Source organism: Pelodiscus sinensis, chromosome 2 (genome assembly GCF_052426305.1).
Source record: "Pelodiscus sinensis isolate ZL-2025 chromosome 2, ASM5242630v1, whole genome shotgun sequence".
NCBI classification, from domain to species: domain Eukaryota; kingdom Metazoa; phylum Chordata; order Testudines; family Trionychidae; genus Pelodiscus; species Pelodiscus sinensis.
The window spans coordinates 167,760,450-167,769,322 of NC_143053.1; the positions used below are offsets into that span (position 1 = coordinate 167,760,450).

An 8,873-nucleotide genomic window follows, 5' to 3' on the forward strand; every position below is an offset into this window, starting at 1 on the left:
GCCATGTGTGCTTCTGTTGTCTGTGCCCTGTGACATTGTCATTCCCTTTTGAGGGACTACAGTTTTAAAAGAATTGTAAAATTACCTCTGCAAATTTGGTTTCTTTTGTTTGTCGGATGAAGTGAACTGGTAGAAAAACATGCATCATGTTAAATGTGCTGCATGCTAACAAAAGATTGTAATATACCAGCTGATTATTTGTAAAAACACTAATGCCCAGACAGTCAAAGGTATTTGATTTCAATAGGCATGCAGTGCCAAAATACCTTTTGAGGGTCTGAGCCTTAGTCTTTCACTTCCTTTGCTTTTAAAAAGTGTGTAGCCGGACTGTAGTACAGTAGACTGGCTTAATTTTAGCTTCCCAGGAAAAAATCTGATTGAAGTTTCATTGGTATTTTAACTTTTAAAGCCACCTTTTTAACTTTTTATTAAAATATCCAGGCTTGCAACCCAATGTTGTAGTTGCACTAGGGAAATTCTTCCTTTTCTTGTGGGCTGTTTGCAGCTCCTATGTGCTCTTGAAGCAGGGGGCAGAATCTTTCTGAATGTTCCACAGAACGTGATGTTTGGTGTTCCAGCAGAGAGAGCTTGTATTGACCCACTCCCAAACCAATGACCAAGCATAGTGTTAAGGATCACTGTACTGCTGAAGTTTGAGCCAGATTCTTGGATCTCACTGTGTTGCCTTTGTTATACAGCAGCCCAGAATAGAAATAAATAATGCTTATTAGGAGAACCAGGATGGATGAGGGAGAAGAGCCATTGCTGGTGTCAGCAATGGCTATTTCAGTGATGGTGGACATCATCTTCCAGACACTGTAAAGTGAAGTATTTTTTTTTAAAGATCTGATTAACTGCAGTTAATTCACGGGATTAATGTTGAAAACAATCAGGATTAAAAAATTAATCTCACGGTTAAACAATTGAACATCAATTGAAATTTATTAAAAATTTTGGATGTCTTTCCACATTTTCAAATATTAATTTCTAATTCAACATCGAAAACAAAGTGTATTTTTATTACGAATATTGGCACTATACAAGTACTGTAGTGTAGTCTCTATCATGAAAGTAATTTATGTAGTTTTAAATTCTGTTTTATCAAGAATGGAACACTTCCTGCTCATTTCAGATATCAATATTATTTAGATGGTATGTCAGCAGTGATGTGACACCTTATAATTAGTATTTTGTTCACAATGGAAAATGAAGGAATGCCAGAGTGAAAAATACAGCACTCAGGGATACATTTTTATCAAGATGACTAAAAAGTTCCTCTTGCATATTTTGTACACTTGTTGAAAATATGTCTTTATCCGTGCCACTTGCTTTGTTTGGATCTCCAAGGGTAAATCTTTGTTTGGATTTCCAAGGGTAATACTGGAGACCCTCTCAATTCATGGAATTAATATTAGTGGTTCTGTGTATTTTCAGGGTCTCTTGTCCTGGGGAACTAAGCACAGCTCCCAACAGCTGTGCCGAGTTCTCAGCACCTGACTGGAGCTGTGGTGAGTTCCTTGTTGCTCCCAGCAGCTGCAGTGAGTTCAGGAGCCACATGGAGCTCATCTAGAGAGCCATGACTCCCAGTACTTGCAGATTTCACCATTAATGGTGATGCAGAAACGCATCCACCACACATGGCAAGAGTTTCATGTACTCAATTCCTTTCTTTCCAGTAATGTAGCTGAAGCACTTACTTAACCTATAGGAAAAAGAAATTATATGCAGACTACATAAACAGTGGAAAAAATGGGAAAGCATGTGATGCAAAGATGTATAATTATGGTTTCTGGTCAATTTGTCCTTCTGTACTTCAGCAGTTAAATAGTGTTCAGCTACATCTATTGCTGTTCCATCTAATCGTTGAGGTAATTCTTGTAGTATAGACAGGGCACTGAACTTTGCAGATAAGTTTGTGTTACTCAAATATCTTCTCTGTCTGCAGAGGTTTATAACTGGGTAAGTTAATGTGACTCTCTGGTTGAGCTGTTTGTTGATGAGCACAAGATCAAATCATTTGCATAGAGGTTTAGCAGTGTGTAACAAATAATAATTTCTGCGCAACTGTTTTATTTGTCACTTGCGGTTCCTTTTCTCAGAAGAAAATATAAGGACAAATATACTCCAACAATAGAAAGAAGTACAGAATTTTGGACATGCTAATTAAACATAGCATACCATTCTGGTATACTAGTTGGATTCCCTCTCACGTGGATTTGGGAAGAAGAAGGTGTAAGATAGGAGAGATTTTTTTGGTATAACTAAACTACAGCCCTCTGTAGAATGCTACTTACTGCTCTATAAATTGGGAGTTAGAGGTCCTTTACATCTGTATTGTTGTGGGTTCTGCACTCACAACTGGAAAACAGGAACAGGTTTTTTTTTCTTTCACCCCCATCGTAGACAGGGCAGCTCATAATCCCACTGAGTTTTCAGAAGAACATAGGAATAATTATAGCAGTTTTTACCATTGGATCATAATGGCCTTTATTCAACTAGTACCAGAATGTGGGAAAACCCCCCCAAAAAACTCACAATGTAGTTTGTGAAATTAGCGAGCAGACAATAGGGGAAGTTTTTCTCACCCCAATCACAGAGAGGCAGCTTTGTATATAAGAGTGAAGGCTTATCACACTTCTGTTTTGTAATTTCCTGACTGATAAGGAACTGGTGGTTCTTGATAATATAACTAATTCTTTGTACAGACTTTACTAAGTTCTTGGCCTCATGTATGTCATGTCAGTGAGTTGTGCAGGTTTATTTTTAAACTCAGAATGAGTCCTTAGATCTTTCTATCAGTTTTAAACTTGCTGCCTTTCAGTTCCATTAATTGCCCTGATTGATTATATTGTGTGACCTGGTAACAGCTTTCTACCTCTCATTATTGTGGCCCTGAGAACTACACTTTTCCCACTCTCTCCAATCTATTTAGTCACCTCTGAAATACAAACCCCTTCACATTCACGTCATGCAAAAGGATAAACATTCAGTCTGTACTGTGCTTTCCAGTTTGTTGTGGAGTTGGTATGGCTACTTTTTGTAATGTGTAAATCTTCTGTTTTAAGGTCTTAATATATGGTACCATCAGGAGGTGATTTTACTCTTTTTTCAAACCAAAACACTTTTTGCAATATGTTTTTCTTTTTTTAAATACTCTAATTTGTTGCTGTTTTGAATTTACTTGAACATTGCCTACGATCAATTTTCCGTCAATCACGAAGAATATTCCAGAGGAGCTTCCAATTCTCTCAGTGCATGCATAGCAATGCTGATTTGGTGCCCTAAAAACATGACTTGAGACTTTCACCTTATTTCCCCATGAGCAGTTTTCTGGCTTGCTGGTACAAACAAAAAATGCATTTGCTAGAGTGAAAGCTTGGTATTCCAAGGCAAACTCTGGAATCGGGTATTAGTTGTATTTAGAGCTGAATATGTTATCAAGGTAATACTTGGTGCTCTTTGTTACCAATCTTCCAAGGATCTCCAAGTGACTTACATGTATGCATAAAGGCACACAGTATCAAGGCTGGGATACCTTAGTAGTAGCATTCCAATTTTACAGATTGAAGGTGGGTAGAGGTTAAATGAAGGTACCAACTCATTTGCTGTGTGAGAGCTGGGCATAGACACCCCCCCTCCCCCATCTCCTACTCTACTCCCTCATCTGATCTACTGAATTCTCAACAGAACCTAGAAAAGAACACAAAAACTTTTCATATGCTTCATTACAACCAAATTTTTCATTAAGTTTATTAACCACAATCTATGAGATAGGATGTATTTATTTTTAAAACATTCCAGGTTGCCCTATGTAACAGATATTTTTTTTTTCTGTGAGCACGATGGTCACATGTTAAGACTGTAAGGTTCTTGAGGGGAGAACTAGTGCCTCTTTGTCCTATTCAGCACCAAGTCTATCTGTACAAAACTAATGATAAATACTGGGATCAGTTCCAGCTCACAAACAGTACCCAAAGCATTAAGGGGGACATCAGCTGCATATTTTAATTATGTATTTATTCTTCCTGTAATAATTTCACATCTAAAAATCTCTTCCAGGAGTAATTTTCCTCTATTTCTGTATGTTTTTGTTGCTTAACGTACATTACGTTGGTAAAATTTCTGATGTTTGTTTAGCTTTAGGGGTGATGATACCACCAGAACAATGAAAACACCAAGACAATTTTTCACATTACATCACAATTGGGAATGACAAGCACTCTTGCAGTTAGAAGGGTTAAGGAGTGAAGGGACAAGGACGGTAAATGGCCTTCATTAACCCAGTATTGGTCAGAAAGGCAAGGCAGTATGAGGAAGATTACGTTACAGCTGCCTGTTTTGTAACCTGACTGCAGATAAACAGAAGACTCTGGGCTCCTGGTCCTGATTCCAAATGGAGATACAACATTTTTTTTTAAAGTCCAAGCTTTTCATGAGTCAGAATATGTTGCTAGAGCCTCTAAGAAGGCTTTCCATCTCACACACATTCACACCTTACCCGCATCCCACAATTTGCACATGAGTTTATGTAGAGATCAACAGAATTGTGTTATGGAATATAGTAAAACTCCAGTTGTTCAGCATCTTGTGGTCAGGCACTCCCGAGAGTCCAGCACCAACTGGAACCCAGAAGTGCTCTGGCCAGCCGGACAATTGGAGCTGCTCAGCCCCTGGCTTCCCCAAGTCCACTGCTGGTCAGTTTCAGCAGCCGGGGACTTTGGGAAGCCATGAGGCAGAGCACCTCAGCTGCTCTGCCCCAGGCTTCCCCAAGTCCAGCACTGCTGAAACTGACCAGCGGCGGACTTGGGGAAGCCAGGTGCAGAGCAGTTGGGGTGCTGCCAGGTTGGTCCCGCAGCGCCACCCCTCACCTGAGCGGCACTGTGGGACCAACCCAGCAGCACTTCAGCTGCTCTGCCCCCCGCTTCTGCAAGTCTACCGCTGCTGAAACTGACCAGCGACAGACTTGGGGAAGCCAGGGGCAGAGCAGCTGGAGTGCTGCTCATGCTGGGCAATTCCCTGCCGACCTTCCCCCCCCCCCCCCCCCGACCCTTCATAGCCCCCCTTCTGGTACTCTGGCATATCCAATAATCCGGCACCCCCTGGGTCCCAAAGGTGCCGGATTATCGGAAGTTTACTGTAATGTGATTTGAGAGAAACTGCCAAAAGCTGGCAGCTTTAGCAGAAGGCAGTCTTCCATTTGCATCAATAACAATGTACTAGATTATTGCAAAAAGGGGCATAGCACTGGCAGCAGGTCTAGAGGGATGCCCCCTTACTTTCTGCTGAGGTTCTACTATAAGTAACGTGGCCATAGTAAAGTGGTACATGTCAGCAGTGATCTGTCTGTGTTCCAGTTCATGCATTCTAAATAAAATAAGCTGGCATTGATTGGCGGTTAGTTGAAACTCAGCCGAGTGTTGCTAACTTTTTTACAAGTTTTAGCTTCTAAAATTATAGAAAGTATTGCTTTCTCCTCCCATTGGCTAGAATTTTTCTTCATTGAAGCCGAAGCCAGCAGGAGGGGTTGATCACATGTCTTCAGTCAGGATTCATTTTGCAATTTATTCTAAAGGCAAAAAACAAAGGTGCAAATGAGGAAAAAGTTCTGCTGAATTATGGAGTATAAAGGCCTAGCCCCTTAGTCATTCCCTGGTATGCTATTACTATTGCACAATTAATAATGTTCTTCAGAAAGTACTGAATGTACAATACTGCAGTGGGGCCACCTCTGGGAGAAGGAGATAGGGGAAATGTCCAGTGTTGTGTGATCCAGTCCATTATGTGTATTTCTGAAAAGAATCCAGGCACAAGGCTGTTCTATGAACTTAGAGAATTCTAGTTAAGATCTCATCCAAACGTCATTTGTCCTCTGGTACGATGTTTGGTAATCAGTTTATATGCCACAGTAGGGTCAAAGATTGAGATGACTTTGCTGGGATTTGAACCCGTTGGTCGAGTGGGTCTAGGTATTTCACCTCTTGGGCAAGACAAGAGTGTATGGCAATACTTAGTGTATGGAAATACAGCAATATTATTTAGAAATAACTTAGTCCACATCTAGACAGCAGGCAGTTATTTCGAAATACTGTCAAGCTACTGTCAAGTAGAGGAGTTTCTTACTCCAACTCCTGTAACCCTCATTGTACGAGGAGTAAGGGAAGTTGGAGGAAGAGTGCTCTATTTCGAAATAAGTGCTGTGTAGACACTCCCAACTTTGAAATAAGCTATGCAATTGATATAACTCAATTTGTGTAGTTTATTTTGAATTAAGCGCTGCTGTGTGTAGATACACCCTTAGGGGTTATAAGAGAAGTCCTTGTAGCTAATGAAAGATTCAGAATAATCTTTTGTGTGGTTTCATTATAGCTCCTGTATTAACTTGTCTTAGGGCAAGAAGTGACAGCTCTCTTTCACTGACCCAGAAATGCCAGATAATAGGGGGCTTGGAGCTGGTGCTGCTAGTAGGAAATTGGTGTTCTGATGTTAATTCATCTCACATTGAGCAGACCAAAGAGATGCTCACCATGGCTACAAAGATTAAGGTGATATACGACACAGCTGTTTGCATTACAGTGTGGGTAATAAATTCCAGCCACCAAAAAAGGCAAGTAGAAGAGGAGTTGTCAGTCTCATTTCAACTTGGGTGCTTCATCCTGAAAGCCTATTTATTAGGGAATAGGGGACCCAAAATTCTTCCATGCTGGCACCAGTGGTGGAGGCAATAACATGAACAGAGTTTAGGTGGTTTTACTCCTATATCAACTAGCCAGGTTAGAGTACTCACTAGTAAAACCATCTGGGTCTTTCTCTACTACAGTCTCAAGCTTTGCTCCCATCACGGATTCTACTTTTATTAGTGCCAGACAAGACACTAAACTTATTGTCAGTGAGTTAGAGGCGGAGACATGGGGATAACAAGGGAATAGCTTTTACTGGATAAGACTGAATGAACAATCATCATAATGGAACAGAGGAGTCTAAATTGATGATCTTCTCAGCCAACACAAGTGGAGGAGGATCCAAACCAGACAGACATACCAAGGTACAAAGGAGGAACTAGCCTCTCCCCAGAATACTCCTCCTTTTCCTCTGACCCCCCTGAATGCCCAGTGCACATCTGGCCCCGTCAGTGCAGCAAAGATACAGGTTTATGCATAAAAAGAAAATATGACAACAAAGGGACAGTAAAAGTCAGAATTTAACTTACTGGGAGATTGTGTGCTTGGTTCTTGGGTTGGTTTTGTGCTTGGTTCTTCAGTAGACTCTGTGCTTGGCTCTTGACTAGGCTCTGAACTTGCTTCTGCACAGGGCTCTCTGCTTGGTTCTCCACTGGGTTCTCCACTTCCTTCCCTGCTGGGGTCTTCAGTAGGGTCTGTGCTTGGCTCTCTGCTCGGCTCCATGCTTGTTCCTCCAGATACAGGGGTAACCGATGCCGCTGAAAAAACAAAATTGACATCAATGGGCAATGTGGGTATTCAGTATCTTTGAAAATCAGGCTGTTTATCTAATTGCCTAATATTGATTTGGATGCCAAGCAAATTTGAAAATCTTCGAGAGCCTTCAGATAAAAGTTTGCCTAGAAAAGCCAACTGTGCCAGTAGGAGGAGGAAAGATCATGGGCCAAACTCATCCTTGAATTTGAATCCTTCCACTGAAATTAACAAAGTTTTACTGGAGACTAAATTGTAGCTATGCCACAAATATGACACACAATCTGGAGACTATTTTCTTTGGAATCTAACCGATGAGTTTATAATGAGTTTGGTTTACCTACCTTTTATCGGATCAGCTAGAAACACAGCCAGTAGAGGTGACAGGATCAACATGTTTCTCAGCATGATTGACTTGGCGCCTTCAGTGAAGTGCAAGGATCAGGAAGCAAGAAGGAGGTTTGCAGTGGCAGCTGAAAGGGAGTTCAGGTTCTATTTAAAACAACCCTGGTCTCCACCCACTCTTTATTTTGCAATGTCCTGTTAATGTTCTGTCAGCATGCCCAGAGTTAGATTTGGTGTTGTGACCAACACAACCTGGGGAGGAAAATCCCAGATGGTTGTGAGTGGCATGGTCATAGAAAAAGCCATAGCAAGCAATCACAGAACCAATAATGATTTTGCTAACTTTGCATCTAGTATTGTCAGTTTCCCAAGGCCAACAATCAAAGAGGTTTCTGTTGAGGTTATCTGAAAATCCTGGTATGACTCTTGACAAATAGAAACTGCCTTGAGGTAGTTGAAAGGTGAGGAGGGTCACTAAAACCTGTTGTACATTTTGTTGCAGTATTGTAAGAAAACTAATTATAGTGTTAAGAGTGGTGAATGTTTTGGTCAACCCTGGGATAGGCATTTCATGCTAAATCCTTCTTGTCAGTTATTTATAATTTAAACACAAATTCCTGTGTGAAATCTGTAGTATAGAGTAAAAGCACCTAAAAGACCAGGTTTCAAGGTGGAAGACCAGATTTCAGAGTCCATGATGTGTTTTTCATAGCCATGAATTTCATATGGCCGTATGTAAATGGCATTGGTAAGACTGATACTGGAATCTAGCATATAGTTCTGGTGTCCACATTTTAAAAGGGATTTAGAAAAACTGGAGGAGGTGCAGAAAAGAGCCACAAAAATGATTCAAGAGCCTGAGAAAAATGCCTGACAGTGGAAGATTTGAAGGGCTTGATCTGTTGAAACTTATCACAAAGAATATTGAGGGGTGAGTTGATTCCTCAAGGAATTTTGAAGCACTTGGAAGAGGGGAAAGTGATCAGGAATAGTCAACATGGATTCACTCAGGGAAAGTCATGCCTGACCAATCTGATTAGCTTCTGTGATGAAGTAACTGGCTCTGTAGACATGAGGAAGTCAGGGATGTGATATACC

General features: G+C 40.8%; 1 long non-coding RNA gene across 1 annotated transcript; it reads right to left on the bottom strand.

Moving 5' to 3' along the window:
- Positions 1–5,033: 5,033 nt before the first annotated feature.
- LOC149525371 (uncharacterized) lies at positions 5,034–7,974 on the bottom strand. Its single transcript, XR_016348929.1, has 3 exons — positions 7,775–7,974; positions 7,208–7,435; positions 5,034–5,566 (listed from the first exon to the last, which is right to left on the bottom strand). It is a non-coding gene; the product is annotated as an uncharacterized LOC149525371 (long non-coding RNA).
- Positions 7,975–8,873: the final 899 nt, after the last annotated feature.